At 33.2% G+C, this 13,371-nt stretch overlaps 1 protein-coding gene across 24 annotated transcripts in view; it reads left to right on the top strand.

Annotated features, from left to right (window-relative positions):
- MBD5 (methyl-CpG binding domain protein 5) overlaps window positions 1-13,371 on the top strand; it is a 395,786-nt gene that overhangs the window by 270,727 nt on the left and 111,688 nt on the right. The window lies entirely within an intron of this gene.

Here is a 13,371-nt window from a genome sequence, read left to right on the forward strand (position 1 = left end):
AATCTTTTAAGTTAAATTAAAATATAAGAATAATATTGACTTTTCAAAATATAACAGATATTTTAGTGCATTTTCTCACTTAAAATAACTTGGCATTCCTGATTTCAAATGTTATAGAGAATTAATATTTTATAGTGTGAAAGATATTGGTCATGATGACAAGTTTTAAGTTTTCAGTAGGGTTCCATAATATAAATCAGTGCTAAGACATAAAGATAGGCTATAATCTAAGTCTCAAGAATAGTTTAACATTTCTGCTTATTATTATATAAATTTTCAGTTCCAGAGAATTCTGCTTTTCATGTCATTTTGTTTTGTAATTCATCAAATAGCATGTGTAATCATGAAAGATCAAAATCTTTTGTAGACACAGGCAATATAATCTTTGAATTGGGAGTGTAAAGATTGGAGCAGATTTTCAACCCTTGTCACAGAGCTTTGTCCTAGATTTAGTGTCTGAAAGACATCATAGGATATAAACTAGATATGTAGAAAATAATACATTGCAATCCAAAAAGGACAGAATAGTGATAGATGTGGTTTTTCTTCAGTTAACTAGATTGGACATAAAACAAAGAAAGAAGAAAAGTAAATGATAAAGGAGAGATTGAAATCAAAAACTGAGTTATGTAGTTTGATTTTAATTTTTTAAATTAATTTTTTAATTAATTAAAATTATTTAATTTTTATATTTGCAAAGGACCTTAGGGATCAACTGTTCATTTTGCTGAATTGAGGATATAGTAGATTAACTTCTATACTTGGAGTCAGGGAGATCACATTTTGAATTCTGTCTCTGTATAACCATGGGCAGGTCACTCAATCTCTCAGTTTCATTTGTAAAAATGCTAAGTTGCACTCAATAGCCTCTCAGATCAGTCACTTCTGCTCTAACTTTGTCATCCTGTGTTTCTATGAATTAAAGATATTGCCATAGTTAGAATTAAAGCTCGTGTCTTCACATTCCCAAACCAGTGTTCTTTTCCCTTACAATTAGGACTTTCAAAAAATATCTCTATAAAATGAGTACTTAAAGGTCAGGAAAAAATAAGTCTTGTTCCTAGATTTTGGTTTTCTCTCTCCATTTCTTAATAATAGATCTCTGCTCTATATCTAATCCAAAGAACTATCCTATATGATAGATAATGAAAAAGAAAAAAAAAATTAAGCAAAACTAAAATATCAGTCAAGTCAAGTAGTATACACAGTGTTCTCATCCATTGTTCTGCATATCTACAAAGAAAGATTGTGTATTCTCATATCTGTTTTGAGGGGGCAGACTTGGTCATTATCATTTCATGGCATTGTTTCTATTTTGTTGTTACTTTTCTTTTCACTTACATTATTGTCATTTTGAATGTTATTTTATTCTCTTCAGCATATTGCACTTTGCATCAATTTAAGTCTTCCTGTACTTTTCCATATTCTTTATATTCATTATTTCTTATATGGCAGTCATTGCAATTACGTTCATCTAATTTATTCATTGTCTAATTGAGGAAGCAAATGATAGCTAAGTCAAGCCACCAAATGCTTTTGTACCCATGAGCCTAAGAATGGTTCTTATAATTTTTTAAATGGCCTTTTGGCTAAACTTTGTCAACCCTTGGCCTGGTTGATGGAAATCAACTTTGTTTCCATATGAGAGAGAGAGACAGAAAGACACACATGCGCGCGCGCACGCACACACACATACACACACACACACACACACACACACACACACACAAAGAGAGAGAGAGAGAGAGAGAGTGCCTTTATTAAATTTTTACTCTGAGCCAAGCTCTGTACTGTGTCAGGAAACATGCAATTAATTAAGCTAAACAGTCTTGTGCCTTTAAAAGCTTATGGTTCTAATGGGAAAGAAGTAGAGAGCTAGTAATACGATGAAGTGGGGTGCTATATTCACTTTAATATTGCATGGAAATGGCAAATAAATACCTGAATCCTGGAAACAGGAGGCAAAAATCACCTGTCAGAATGGTGTGTGATTCTAAATTATTGATCCAACTGAAGAGGATGTGCCATGGAGATGGCCAAAAATTTAGAGACCTAAACTTGGCAAGATAAGGCAAACGTCATTCATGGGTGGTTCCAGAGGAGTCTAAATGCTGCTATAAATTTTTTGTTGTTTGAGAGACTTTTCCCCCTCATTTTTGATCTCTTGTTGGTACAGAATTGGATAAAGTTTCTGGGCATTCATTATTATTTATCTTAATTTGTTACTTTTTAGCTTAATTCTGAATTCCTTATAGAATTAGTGAGTCAATTCACAACTCCACAAATAATGTATTATTGTGTTTTCTTTCCATAATTCCTTTAACATTGACTAGTCCTGTCTTTTAGTATCTTTGCTAGTTTGCCCTATGTAAGGTGAAACCTCATGGATGTTTTGATTTTCAGAAACATTTTATGCAATTATTAATAGTTTGTTATTCTTATTTTGGGAACTGTTTGTTCTATCATATGACAACTTATTTATTAAAAATGACTTTTGACTGAATATGCTGAATTAGCTGCATATAAATAAATAGCAATATACAAATAAAATAGCAATATACAAAGTAAATTCACAAAAATCAGTAGCATTTTTCCATAGCAGTAACAAAATCTAGGGGGAAATAATAGAAAAAGATGTCCTACTCCAAACAGCCATAACATGCATAAAATACTTGGGAGTGTCAGTCTACCAAGAAATACTCAAGATTTGTATAAATACATTTGCAGAACACCAAAAGAAATAGCTACTTAAATAATAGGACTGATATTCTGTTCTTAAAACTGGACTGTACCAGTACAATAAAAATGACAACTGAACCTTTTACCATATACATTTAGTGCTGTATGTAGCAGACTTCTTATGAGACTACTTTTGTAGTTCTAGATAAATAATATCAAAATCCACTCAGAGGAGCAAGTCTAGAATCTCAAAGATACTAATGAAGATAAATAATTATAGTGGAAGCAGACTACTGTTTCAAAATCTCAAATATTATTCCAAAGAAGTGATGTCAAACTCAAATAGAAGCTATTCCTGCATAGATATGCAGATTGCATATTGACATAGAAAATCACAAGTTAATATTTTCTATGTTATATTGTATTTTATTTATTTTATTAAACATTTCCCAAAAACATTTTAATCTGGTTAGGTAGCCCTGCTGTGAGTAAAGGTATCTACTCTAAAGCATTAATCCTTAAAATTATCTGGTACTGCATTAAAAATATTAAAATAAATCATTGGAAGAGACTAAAGAATTTTAAAAATTGAACTCAACCTAATGTTTCATACACCTGAGAACATAAATTACTCAGGAGTAAAATCCCTATTTATCAAGAATTGATGGAAAAATTAGAAATTCTTACTAAAACAGTTGGAAAAAATTAGTCTTCAAAAAACATCTCATGCCATGTGACCAAAAATTCAATGAATATGCAATTTAAATATTAAAGGTCATACCTTAAAACAATTGGAGAATTAGATAAGGCATATCACAGAGATAGTCACAAGATAAAATAGATCCATTTAGAGTTATATAAAGTTAAATAGCTTTTACACCAATATAATCAGTGGATGAAGAAAGAAAGTTATAGGTTACAGGAGAAAAAAAAATTGTTTCAAATGTCTCTAATATCCAGGATATATTACTATTACTTTTAGCTTTTTGTACTATTGAATTAGACAAAGTTATGGGCAAGGAGAAGAGAGTTTCAGAAGTTAATATTAGAAATAAAGCTCTAAAGAGATTTACAGAACAGATAGAATTTTTTTTTTATGAACATAAATTGGAAAAAGTTATAGGATCAATAAGTGTGTGATTTCAGGAGATTTTGTTTTATCCTCTTTTCCTCCTTACTAAATATTTGAATTAACATTTGTAAATGTTTATATTTATAAATGAAAAAGTCATGATAGAGTTTTTGGTATTAAAATACTTCTTTATAAATTTCAATAGAAAACAGCTGATGAAGCAGATTAACATTCATTATTCCTTCTGCTAATTCTCTTAAAGATATATGTGAATTAAACAAACACCGAAATTGTAGAAAGAAATTGGTTTTTATAAATTTTCAAGTTATTTAATTCCAAATAACAATCACAGTTTTAGCTGCGAGCTTTTCTAGGAGGTTGTGAATAATTATTGGGTAAAATTATAGGCCCCCAGGCAAAGCCTTAGGACAATAGTCACTTCATCCTAGTCAGTGATCCTCAGGGCCTCATAATGGCCCTTTAGATTGTATGATATTTAAATTTTAGGAGGTCATCAATCCTATATTTGTCAGTTTACTATTGAGGAATCTCAGAATTCTAAAACTCACATTGGGAAGACAATGTTTTATTAAAATTAGAATAGTTGGAGACTTCTTAGATCTAAGTGTTATTCTATTCTGAGGGATTATTTAACTTGAGCAAGTGACTTGACAAAGTTTTTTAAAAGGAAATAAATTATTTTTTCATTCATTCCTAAAAATGATTGGAAATGCACAGGCACATAAACACAAGCACAGCAACACCAAGAAAATAACAATTTTTGTTTAGCTCTGTCAGAGGTACAATCCAAGTTCTGAGAGTCTGATGAAAATGCTAACAGATCTAAAAGTAATTTCAGCTTTGGGATTCTTTTGTATTACCTTTCTACAGATTTATGTTTGGAGGAATTACATTTCCCCTACAGTGATATAAAATGAAAGTATAGTGAACATATTTGTGTCAGTAATTTTTAATTTAAATCCAATTCTATATTTTTTGGGGGGAAGGGAAATATCTGATTGCTCATCTTGTTTTCAACTTCTTTTTAAGTATATTACAGCCTTCCTCTTTAGGGTGAGTCCTTTGTTTGAATTTTTTTCAGTAAATAATCACTCAAGAAGTATTTATTAAATAATTGTGTACCAGACACTATTCTGAATACTAAAGATTCAAAGAAAAAATCCATAACAGGTCTTTTCCTCTAAAACTTTGCATGTACACATAAAGGTTCTTATGTCTTTAAACATCATACATACAAAGTAGATTAAAGTCCTTTGTTTGAATTTTTTTCAGTAAATAATCACTCAAGAAGTATTTATTAAATAATTGTGTACCAGACACTATTCTGAATACTAAAGATTCAAAGAAAAAATCCATAACAGGTCTTTTCCTCTAAAATTTTGCATGTACACATAAAGGTTCTTATGTCTTTAAACATCATACATACAAAGTAGATTAAATGTATACATAGAAAGGAGGCACCAACACTAGAGGAGACCAGGAAAATTTACTTATAGGTGGCACCTGAGCTGACTGTTGACATCCTAAATTCATTATGTCCAGAATTGAATTAATTATCTTTCCTCAAAACACCTCCCTTCTACATTTCCCTATTCCTGCCAAAGGTACCACCATCCTTTCAGTCCACTTTTATAATCTCAGTATAAATCCCAATTCTTTATTCTCCATTATCATGAAAATACTCATCTCCTCAATCTTGCAAGACTCTTTACCCAAGTTCATATTGAAACCCTTTTCTTTAACTCACCCAGTCATCACTCTAGATCAGCCCCCATTGCTTCTTACCTAGGTGATTACAAGAACCTTTTTTTTTCCTTCCTGTGGAGTCTGGATCTTCCAATATTGCCCATGCTGGAAGTATAGTCATTGGTAAGCTCAAAAGCTTTGTCTGCGCTCTCTTTCTGACCTGGGATGATTCATGCTTCCCTCCTCTGTCCCTAGGAGAGTAACTGGTTTGGTGCCAGATTTAATGCAGATACCAGATTGGCTGAATCCACTGTAGCTCAGAGCTCATGAGCTCAAGTGATCCACCAGATGATAGGCTTTTCTTATTAGTACAGTGATTACAGATATACACCATTCCTTTCTAATTGGTTTCCCAACTCAAATATCATGATTCCAATCCATACTACACAACCCTGCCAAAGTAATTCTCTTTAGATGTGACTATATGACTTCCCTATTCAGTCAACTGCAGTCATTTTCTATTATCTCTAAAAATTGAATGTGAACTGTTGTTTGTTTTTTTAAGGCTCCAGAGCCTTAAAAACCTGATCCCAAATTATCTTTCTAGCACCATTCAATCATTAAGTATTAAATGCCTTACTTAATGCTCAGGCCTTTTTCTCAGTCTTCAGTAACTTTGATTATAGCACCTGTAAGAGCAGTTTCTGGGCTACGCTGTGCAGAGGATGTATTCTAACAGGATGAAGGCCACTGGAAGCATTGCCTGCCATTCTCAATGTATAAGATGCTGGGCTTTTCTCCATCAAATCTGAGGGAAATAGTCATTAAAAATGGTAGTTTTAATGGTAGTTTTATTTGCTTAGCTCTGTATCCTCCTGTCTCTCCCTTATAATGCTTTCCTGTCCTGTCAGTGACAATTAGTGGGAACGGCTGGCCTCTTCCCCACAGAATTTGCTTTCTTGTATCTCGTGTCACTTTCAAAGCTCCATTCATTGCCTAACAGCCCATTAGTCACTGGGGTAATGAAGAGGTGGCCCTCCTTCCTGCTATGATTTGTCCCTTTATACTGGTTTTGGAAATTGGGCTTAGAAGCAGGTCTGGCTATTAGAGAAGCATGACTAATCTCAGGGTGTCTGGGCTCAGGGTTCGGAGCTATCTCCATCAGGGTCTCAAGGGGAGATCGGGGTCATGGTGCTGTTTGTTTTGACCAACTCAACACATGAATGTCGAGATAGTAGAGGAGGACTGAGGCCAGAGTCTTAGGAATACCAACAGTGACTGACAACATGGGTGAAGACCCAACAAAGGAGAGTGACAAGAAACAAATGGGCAAGAAGAGAACTGAGATCAGTCAGAAAACCTGGAGAGAAGAGCATATACAGGAGGGGAAGGCAGTCAACAGAGCCAAATGTTAGAATCAATTTCAACAAGGCCTGAGAAAGGCCATTAGATATGGCAGTCAGAGGCGCTGGTAATCTTGGAGAGACCAAGGACTCGGCTTCTGCCAGAGAAGCCTCTATGTTGCCCTCCTCTGGGCCCAGCATCTCTTCTGGGAGGGTAGTTCCTAGGACCATGTTCCTTTCTACAACTCTAGTCCCAATTGCCAGGATTACTCTTCTCATCAGTGCATAGTATATCGCCTTGGCTGCCAGAGGTCCTGCTGCCTTTCCCTCATGTATGGATTGTCTCCCACAAGGACACTGTGATTATGCCCAAAGGCAAAGGTGGACATTTCCCACTCTAGCCCTAGTATACGTATAAGGTACTCTCCACCAGCTGTTCCCAGATATGATTGACCTTAGCTTAGTAAGCTAACTTAATGAAGCCGACCTCCAAGAGGATGGTCATTGTCTGCCACTGAGTGCCAACTCTGCATTAATAGCTTTTTGTCACTAATATTAACATCTCATTACTTGTGGTTACCTGCTGGTCTGAGTCAAATGCCAGTCAGGAGACAACTTCTGTTTCCACTTAAATGGAAGCACCAATCCATTCTGACTCTAAAACTCCCAGTCACTGCTATATTGCAGACATGCTTCTCTTCACCTAGGCCAGTTTCTTACTATTCAAGATAACATCAGTGTGGAATTAACTTATGATGCCCTTGAACTTGCCCCATAAAGGTCAAGAAGATAATAATGTGCATTCTACAAGATTCAGGATCCTGCTGATCCCCTCCTGGCATCCTCCACCCAGCAGAACCATACCACCTTTGTTTTTATATTGACAGGCATAGCACAGTACCTATCACTTGGTAAGCATATTATTGTGCTTAATAATTGATTTATTGATCCTGGCACTGCTAAATACTCTGCTCACCTAGAGCAGAAAAATTATTTTGCACAGAATCACTAAATATCCTTTATCTTGCTGAGTATTCTTTGCTACTTCCTTTGGCAAAGAACTGCTTCTCTTGAAAAGCTGTGACATTCTTCTCTTATGAGCACCTTAAATCCATTTGGAATGAATAGTTTTACAAACAGTATAGGCCCATCCAAAAATTGCCTATAATATGTTTACCTGTGATAAATATTCTCCTAATTTCAAAACCTGTAAGTAAATGATGATTTCATTTTTTCCCTCAAATTATGTATTAAGTGGGACAGTTTACAACTAAAAAAAAACTCATCCTTAACAAAATGAGTTCATAATTACTTTAGTATATGAAAGATTTCTCTATAGTTTCAGATGGTTGAAAACTAAAACTATATCCATCTTGGTGAAATAAATATTTTTAGTGTAACAGATTGTACAAATCTTTATGATAATAGGAATAATTTCTCTATCAAAGTTTTATCTTTATAAGTCATTCAGAGGTACCTTACTATAATGTTGATTATGTTCCCTTCTCCCAATTTTCTCTTCAATATATTCCTAATTCTTCATTGTCAAGATTAGGATATACCATTACGGAGTGGGTATTTATTTCCTGATTAGTTTTAACTAATTGGGAGAGAATTATTCTTAAATTTGCATAATTGATTCAAGAAAAATAATTCTCATGAAAATCTGAAAATAAATGCAAGAACCATTGTGCATCTTCTGTAATAAAAATACATCCCAACCTCTATGGGTCTTAAGTTGTGAGATAGATGATTAAACAGATTGTGTTTTCAAATGTTACTATGGGTGCCTATAGCTACCATTTTTCTCTATGGAAACAATAGCTTCTAATCAGTATCCAATGTAGCATTCATTAGCAAATTGCTTGGTATTTTTTTGCTGCTACTGTTGACATATTAGTGTTTATTTTTACTATAGTCTCTTTTATCTGAACCTGCCTATTTATTTTGTCTTATGTGACAAGACAGTTAAAGTTATAGCAGTTAAAAAACAAAACCTTGTCTTAATGACAGTGAAATTTTATTGATCATCCTCCTAAGGGAGGGTGATTCCATTTTTATGGCAGCAGGTACATTTTAATCCAAAAATATTATTCTCCCCCAATCATGTTACACATTTTATACATAAATTTGGAAATAAGATATTATGTTTCTTGTTGACTTTACAAAAATCAGCCTACTTTTTATTATTTTCTATTTTGCAGCATTCAAAAGTCCACCTGACCTAGATATTAGAAAGATGGTAGAATGTGTTGCATTACTATTATTTACTTTGAAGTCTTAGAAACATTCTAGCTCCATAAAGTAGAATTCTATTCAGCAGTACTGTTTTTAAAGGTTTTTAAATGTCTCTAAAAGTATATATAGTTGGTATTGATCTGATGTTATAAGCAAAATGTTAAGTAAAATAAGTTAAATAAAATTACAGTTGAATAAAAATCAAACAACTACAACTTGTAAAAAACATAGTCATAGCAAAATAATCATGGTTTTATTTTAGATAAAGCTATTTCAGATTCATTGTGCATTTTGTTGTTGTTTTCCTTCTGTTTATGGTTATAAGAATATTATTTGTTTATCAGACCTAATCATGATATAATCCCTCAATTGATATTTACTGATTTGGGATTGAGATTATATCTTTGGGTTTTTTTTTTTAATTTTTTATTGCAGACCCTTTGTCATGAAAATTCATTGAACAAGAGAAAATAAATTTTATTACTTGTTATTTATGCATATCAAATATCAAAGGAAACATAGAAGTTCTTCAGATTTTCATACATTGAATTATATACCTGTAGAAATGAAGTTGCTTTGTTCCATGTAATAAATACTTCTCTGAATAGGTGGCAGTCTTCTAAGAAAGGAAAGGATATAGCTCATTTTCTCCTTATATTAGTAGGAATTAGGAGGGAAAAGCATCTAAAATTCTTAAGCCTCAGTTGAAAAGGAGTTTGTTTGAGATTTGCAAATCTTATTAGCATTCATGCCCTCCTTAAATCTAAGATTTGCAATCTGACTGGGTTCAAATTGTATAAATCATCTTAACATTTGGGAACGTAGCCTGAATTGGGCCACATAGGAGCTGAGAACACACTCTAGAACACACAACTGATTCAATGTTCAAAACTATATTCTAAAACTCACTTCGTTTATAATCAAGTTCCTTTTTGGTAGCCACAGTAAATGAAGTAGGTATTGAGATGCAAGGTTATTAATCTAGGAAACAGTGTGGTAATAAGAATATTGTGCCAAAGTCTTAATCCTGACTGCTTCTCATTGGAAATCCAACGTTGGGCAGATTACTTCTCTTTTCAGAGCCTTGCTTCCTTATCTGTAAAATGCACAAGTTGATTATATGATCTAGGAGATCCCTTTTGGTACTAAAAATACTCCATCAATACTTTTAAGGCATTCAAGTAGTTACAGAATTGTATCTCACTTAGTAAAGGACTTATTGTTAGAAAGGTAATTTTCAAATAGCATTTTCTCTCAAATGTCCATGTTTAATGATTTTCCTTATATAATATTCATGTTAAAAATCTTAATTTGACTACCTTAAACTCAACTAAAGTTAGCAAAAAAAAAAAAGGAAAATTACAAATGCAGGAAGAGCTATGTGAAAGTAGATTGTACTGTTGGTGGAGCTCTGAATTGGTCCAATGATTCTGAAAAGCAGTTTAGAACTATGTTCAAAAAGCTATGCATGCCCTTTGACCCAGTGATGCCACTACTAAATTTATTTACCAAAGAGATCAAAGAAAGAAGAAAAGGACCTATGTGTGAACTATAATATTTATAACAACTCTTTTTGTGGTGACAAAGAACTGGAAACTGAAAATGTGTCCATTAATTCAGAATGGCAGAATAAATTATGGAATGTGTGCTGCAAGATATGATGAGTGGTTTCAGAACAAATTGAGAATACTTATATGAACTATTACAAAATGAAATGAAGAGAAATTTATATAAACACTCATATAAAGACAAACAACTTTGAAGGACTTAGGAGATCTGATCAACACGGTAGAATCACCTATAGTACTATAGGACTCATGGTAGAACACACTCTCTACCTCTGAGGTGGTAGACTCAATACACATACACTCAGCTAAATAAATGTATATGTATACACTTATGTATATCCATACAAGGCATATGAATAATGTTGGAATTTGTTTTGCTAGATTACACATATTTGTAAGTTTTGGCTTCTTTTGCTTTTTTAATGGATGGGGAGGGGAAGTAGGAAGGAGAAAATTTGGAACTTAAAATTGAATTTTTAAAATCTTAATATAACATCAAACTTTAGATGAAATCCTGAAAGCATTATTTTCATAATTTTATATTATATAAACTATTAAGTCTAAGGCAAGTTGGCTTTAGAAAGTCTTTTTCAATATAACTTTTTATTGATTGGTAAGTAATTATAATTTTAATGAGTTGTGTTTTTGTTTTTGTTTTGTTTTGTTTTTGTCTTTGATCAGACAACGTTTTTAGATCCAAGAAGACCTGGGTTCATACTGAAACTTGCTTATTTTCAGACCCTGGACAAGTAATTTAACTCTCAGTACCCTAAACTACATTCTAGTATTACAAATTGTAGAGAAGTGTTTTGCCTGCATTAGTAGAGGTACTTCCTAACCTGGGAACTCCTTACACCTACAAAATCACAGGCCAAATATTTGTCCTCTCTTTGTATGAATATTTATATGCTTACACATACATACATCTGCATTGTATATTCATATATGCACGTAAGCTTGTTTGCATATGCATGTATCTACTTATATAACTATTTCTGTGTATGTATATGTATGTGCTTGTAACATTTTACATCAATCAGTCATTTAAGTCAGTCATACATTGATTATGCTCCTACTGTGTACCAGACACTGTGCTAAACAAAGCCAAAAGACACACCCTATGCTTGAGGAGCTCACATCTAATGAGCAAGCCAGCATGCTCCCCCATTAACATATTATCAGGATTTGTACAGGATAAGTTGAAGCTAACCAACAGAGAGATGGCACTATAATTATGAAGGAATGGGAAAAGCTTCCTGAAGAAAGTGGGATTTTATCTAGGACATGAAGGAATACAACAAGGAAGACAGGAGGAAGGAGAGCATTCCAAGCATGAGGGACAGCCTGAAAATGCCTAGAGTCAAGAGATGGAGTGCCTTATTCTAGGAACGGCAAGGAAACTAGTGTTACCACATCAAACAGTACATAGTGGACAGAAAAATGTGAGAAGACTAGAAGGGAGAACAAGACTAGGTTATGGAGGGCTTTGAACATCAAACAAAAGATTTTATTTTTGATCCTGGAGATAATAGAGAGGGAATAGAATTAGTTGTGAGTGTATGTGTGCATGTATGTACATGAGTACATATGTGTGTGTGTATGGAGATATGTATATATACACATACCTATGAAATCTCTCTTGGGGGGAAAAAAAGTGTATCTCGTTTTCTTGAAGATTTTTGTTTAAATGAATGATTTATTTATAGATGTGAATAAAAATGATACTTTAAAAATACGAATACAGTGAAATCTATAGATAGAAACAAATTTTACTGTAATGATTCAAATCCCAAAATATATGTAAAAACAAAATATTCTGGGTAGAAGATGTACTACAGTTCTGAATTTCATACCATACTCTCTACTTAGAGTGACTGAATTACAAAGCATATTAGGAAAATTAATGAACCTCACAGAGAATATAATGGTTTTATATTTGTAAGCTATTTGGAGTTCTCTATATTAAAGTCAAAATGTGAATTCAAGGTATTAATATTTTAAATGGCTGCATTTAGAAACATACATAGATATCAGTTTTGGGTAGGTAGAAATATCTCCATCTCCTATTGTGTTTTGCCTAATTCTGATTTATCAAAAATTGTCACCAATACTATTTTTTCCTGTGGGATGCACAATAAATCAATATAATCACTCTAGAAAAAAACTTTTCATGAACTTACAGAAATCAGTATTAAATAAAGTGAAGATCTTTTTTTATTATTATAGCTTTTTATTTACAAGATATATGCATGGGTAATTTTTCAGCATTGACAGTTGCAAAACCCTTTGTTCCAGCTTTCCCCCTTTTTCCCCCACTATCTTCCCCAGATGGCTGGTTGACCAATATATGTTAAATATGCTAAAGTATATGTTAAATACAATATATTTATACATGTCCATACAGTTGTTTTGCTGTACAAAAAGAATCAGACTTTGAAATAGTGTACAATTAACCTATGAAGGAAATCAAAAATGCAGGCGGACAAAAATAAAGGAACTGGGAATTCTATGTAGTGGTTCACACTCATTTCCCTGAGTTCTTTTGCTGGCTGTAGCTGGTTCAATTCATTACTGCTCTATTGGAACTGATTTGATTCATCTCATTGTCGGAGAGGGCCACGTCCATTAGACTTGATCATCATATAGTATTGTTGCTGAAGTATATAATGAACTCCTGGTCTTGCTCATTTCACTCAGCACCAGTTCATGTAAGTCTCTCCAGGCCTTTCTGAAATCATCCTGCTGGTCACTTCTTACAGAACAA

The sequence above is a fragment of the Sminthopsis crassicaudata genome, chromosome 3 (genome assembly GCF_048593235.1).
Source record: "Sminthopsis crassicaudata isolate SCR6 chromosome 3, ASM4859323v1, whole genome shotgun sequence".
Lineage (NCBI taxonomy): Eukaryota > Metazoa > Chordata > Mammalia > Dasyuromorphia > Dasyuridae > Sminthopsis > Sminthopsis crassicaudata.